Source organism: Cibotium barometz, chromosome 29, assembly GCF_041138505.1.
Source record: "Cibotium barometz isolate CiBa-2024 chromosome 29, ASM4113850v1, whole genome shotgun sequence".
Taxonomy (NCBI): domain Eukaryota; kingdom Viridiplantae; phylum Streptophyta; class Polypodiopsida; order Cyatheales; family Cibotiaceae; genus Cibotium; species Cibotium barometz.
Window position 1 is genome coordinate 12,551,724 of NC_141074.1, and position 5,000 is coordinate 12,556,723.

The window sequence follows — 5,000 nt, forward strand, 5'->3', positions numbered from 1 at the left end:
CCTAGTCTTTCAAGCATTTTACACATACCCAACACACAATTGTATTCATCCTCCATATTCATAGAATCTACTATATTTGTGAGGGTACCCTTGGCATTGGGGAATCAGATTGATCGGCCAAATGAAAATCTCATCGACGATGAATGTGCCACTAGGAGTTCACTTTAATACATAGCTTCCATATGGAGCGACTATTCTTGTGTTATTCTTATGGTGAGACTTTAAGGGATGAAAGAGTTGATATGGATTGCAAAGAGGTCTCTTTTTACATAATGGGACTTGTAAATATGTTTGAGGATAGATTTGGACATGTGTGATGATGAGACACTAGAGGAGCAAATGCATTCTTCTTTTGTAGTTGAGAAGGATGACATTGATAGTGATGCATATGAAGAGTATTATCTCAATGAGAAGGAAAGCCATGAAGATCTTGGTAGTGATGAAAGAGGCAATTGAGGATAGTAAACATGAAGATATAAGCATTGAAGAATATCAAGATCAAGATGTGGATGATATTGAGGATGCATATGCTTATGATTCATTTGATGATATATACATTAATAATGCCAATGGGTATCAAGACCAAGATGCGGATGATATTGATAGTGATGCATATAAGAGTATTATCTCAATGAGAAGGAAAGCCATGAAGATCTTGGTAGTGATGAAAATCAAGAGGCAATCGAGGATAGTGAACACGAAGATACGGGTGTTGAAGACTATCAAGATCAAGATGTGGATGATATTGAGAATGCATGTGCTTTTGATTCATTTGCTAGTATATAAATTAATAATGCCAATGGGTATGACCCGTGTGTTGGTACCTATAGGCATGATGCATATGATTGTGAGGATGACACATTGGATGACCATAATGGTTCTTTATCAGATGGTTGTGATCCATATACATCGAATGATGATGCTTTTCCTTTTGACCCCGGTGGTACATGTAAGAAGAGTGAGACCTATATATGTGGGAGGAGGTATTATTTATGGAGTTTCATTTTCTTAGCCTCTCACATGATTACAATTAGCATGGTTTCATTGGGGTTATCTTTTACTTATGACCCGGGAGGATACCTTGCCAATGGTGGGTTTCGAATGGTTGAATAATGAGCTTGACGTGAGTACTTGATGACCTTGGGTATGAGCTTGACATGAGTACTTGATGACATTCTCCATTCATGTGAGTTTACACATACATCTATGGTTTTGAGGATGAAACCTCATGGGTTGGGATGGTTTGTAACAAAGTGAAAGTGTCTCATATCTATTTGAGCCCAAGGCCAAGCATAAAGTGTATGTTTAAGGGGTCAAGCGCTAGGGGATAGGGTGGCCATGCCATGGACACTTTTTAGTGGTGTGAAAGGACTGTCACGAAAAGGGGAATAATGATATAACTAATCACTCTTTTTTCCTCTGACTGGCCTTAGGCCCAATATTCTCCTATATTTACCATTTTTGCATTGCCCATAAGCGTATTTCAATGCTCGTATAGGCACTTTTTCAGCTCGTATAGGCACTTGGTAATGGGGGTTTAAACCCAGGACCTCCCAGTCCCAAGACATACACTTCACCACTTGAACTACCATCTCATTGGCGTAACTAGTCATTTTTTAAGTGGTGTGAAAGGGCAACCATGTATATAAGTGAAAAGGAGAATAATGACATAGCTAATCACTTGGGTAATAATAATTACAATTTGTTAATCCTACCTATGGTGGCTTCTTCCCTTTGAGAAGATGAGAGAACCCTCCTCTATGAGTGCTACCGTTCATATCTGAACCTAACACTCCAGGACCACTAAGCCGCCCGTATATATATATATATATATATATGCATGTATATGTATACATGTGTGTGTGTGTGTGTAGGTATACATCTCTATATGCAACCAAAACCTTTCTTTTTGGGTGGACATAATAATTTTTGAAGGTGATATATATATATATATATATATATATATATATATATATATACACATGTGTGTGTGTGTGTGTGTGTGTGTGTGTGTGTGTGTGTAGGTATACATCTCTATATGCAACCAAAACCTTTCTTTTTCGATGGACATAATAATTTTCGAAGATGACCATGGGAATATTTTTCCCGCTTTGCTTAACACGTGTCTTGTGAATGCTATTTGTGTGGGCTGTTGTGGCTTTATCGAACATGTATTGTCCACGTCCACGTCGGACACATTTCTTATTTCCATGTCGTTTACATTCATGCACAAGGTTGAATCTCTCTTTACATGGATCGAAAAATCGCTCGATCGTCCGCTCTCTGGTCAGTGCTGCGCTCTTTGAATGCTCCATGCTGTTCATGCTAGTGGATGGCACCTCATGTGTCTTGTTTTGTCATTGGCTTCCCTGCTCATGGGACCTTCGCGCCAGCGTCCTTATGGAGTTCAACCTTCGGTAACTTGCATTTGGAATTCTTCCACGTCGTCCTTCTGGATGGTTTCCGATCTATGCCTCCGTTGCTATGATGTATCCTTCCTTTGCTGAATGTCTGTCTTCACCATACTGTAATGTGTCTTTTTCTTGTTGGTTCATATGCTTCCATCACATGCCATGTTCTACATACGCATGCATGTTTGTTTGTGATTCGTAACTCTTTATTTTTGCATTATTGTGGTGTGCCCTTATTTTCCTAGACGTTCTCATGCTTATTTAATAAGCTTCACTGCTTCTCTATTTCTCGCTTAACGACATGTACTGCTATGCTCGTGTGTTGGTTGGCATGCATGTCTACTTACAATTGGTATTTCTTCCTTTTTGCCATACTTTGGTGTGCTCTTTTTTCTCGGACGTTATCTTGCTTATTTAATGAGCTTCAGTCCTTGTTTGTTGCTCGCTTAATGATCTACAGTGCTTGCCTTCTCTCCTTATCATGCCTCCTAGAAGGAAACCATTTCATGACATTAGCATTGTCATGAAACTTGATCATCGTCCTTGTTCTTCATTTTGGTATGTTGTGACATAGATGGTCATCCTTCTTCTACCTCGTTAGCATTGTCATGAGGGGGAACCTTCGACATCCACTGTAGCGAGGGCTCATGTGATCAGCTGCCATTCAAAATTGTGACGCCTCTAGAAGGCTCGTTTACTATTCGTTGAAACCTGTATGCAATGAAGTAGAAAGCGTGTTCCTTTGGTGTGTATGTCTTCCGTCAAGTTTCTGTTATTGTTTTTTTGATCATCTGTGTGTTGCCTTTGTTTGTGACCTTCTTTATTTGGCAGGGTCATCAGAAGCTACTGACAAAGGCAAAAACCCAACATCCCAAACTATTCGAAGAAGTGTTTGGGATTGTTGCTATTGGAAACAGAGATATCAATGTTTGTCTTGCTCTAGGAAGAACCACTTGAAGAGTTTGTGAGAATGGAGTGCTTGAAGGGTTTGTTCACGCTTGAGAAAGGAAGTACTCTAAATCATTTGCACTTTCAGATGGTCGTTACTCTCATGGCACCATTGTTGGGAAGGTGATCAAATGGTACATGGGTTGGGACTTCTTCAAATCGGAGGGTGGTATAGTTATGTGCAGAGGTTTACGCCAAATAAGAATGCTTACATTTGAAGGTATGGTTGGCTCTACTGCATGAAAGACTTGCACCCCACTTGCACAAACCACATTTCAAATTCTTCTCACATAACATCTTCGCTAAAGAGATAACAAGAGGGTGAGAACTGTATCCTCATAAGCTGCTTTGAGAAACAAAGTTTGCTTGTCGCCTATTAATCTTTTTGAACGAGCTTATGTTTTCATGGACAACTACATTGCTAACAAACTTGGTGCCTCACTCCAAAGCACACTTATAAGAATGGTCCGCATATCGGCAAGCATTATCCAACTACATCTTGGATAATACCGAAGGCAATTTGGAAGAAGAAGGTCTCATGCGATTTGGAAAGGATGAAGCTCCCTCACCTTACACACTACATAGACATCGATGAGATTTTCTTCATGGACAGTCATCCATTGTAGGCGACAATCACACATCAATGAAGATGACAATGGGAGAAATGATGATGCACATGGTGATGACTACAATGATCATGATACACAGCCTGGAAGTCATAACCCTATCATCATTGATGATGATGATGAGAGCTGTCATGCCTAGCAAGACTACAACGCATCATATCTATCTGTTTGGGAGAAAATAGAGAAGTTCAAAAAAGCCATCGTGGATGGCAATGACTTTGTGCCACTATCATCGTCTGTCTGTAAATACGTTGGTCTTACAGAGGAAGAAGCATGCTTTCTACAGTTGGTTTATTGTAATTGGCTGTACTTTCAGTTTGCTTGTAGTTGCTGCATGGTTTTCTAGCCAACGCTTTGGTATCTTCAACTCTGTTCCTATAAATGAAGGGTAACCTTATTCATTTGTTAATTTGCTGCAAGAGTGCATGCACCACACTGAATGAAAAGCTATCAATAAGCACCCAAAATGTTTTTTTTCTCATTAATTAATTAGTTTTGGCTTGTGAACCATAGGAGATTTTTTTTTCTGAGGTTTTTTTTTGAGAAGCCGTATTTCTAAGTTTTTTTAAAAAAGAAGACGTAATTAGAAAGAGTTGGTTTACAGGTTTTTTTTTCTTTGTGGCATGAAGCCAAATTTGGAAATGGTACTTTGCAAATCTAAAAAAAAGCTGCAAGCAGTTGTTTGGCTCATCTCTTAAGTCTTTTATTGACCGAAGCTCTCCATCACCACACTACCCACACTATGATGAGGTCGTGCGACGATGGGCTTTTCAACAAGGACGTCATATGGTACTCTCTCCCATCGTCGCTGCATATAGAGCATCGCGCTAGGGCACTGGATTAAGGAGACCATTCGCTTGAGCTTTCTCTTCACAAAGGGCAGGTAGAAAGCCCGAATTGATTTACTACAAAATGATTGGAGGAAGGCTTGCGAATTCTTTAGGATTTATCTAGCTAAGTGTAGGGGCGGAGGCGCATAGGAGGCATGTAGGAGAGGGGATGCGGTGAGGGACCA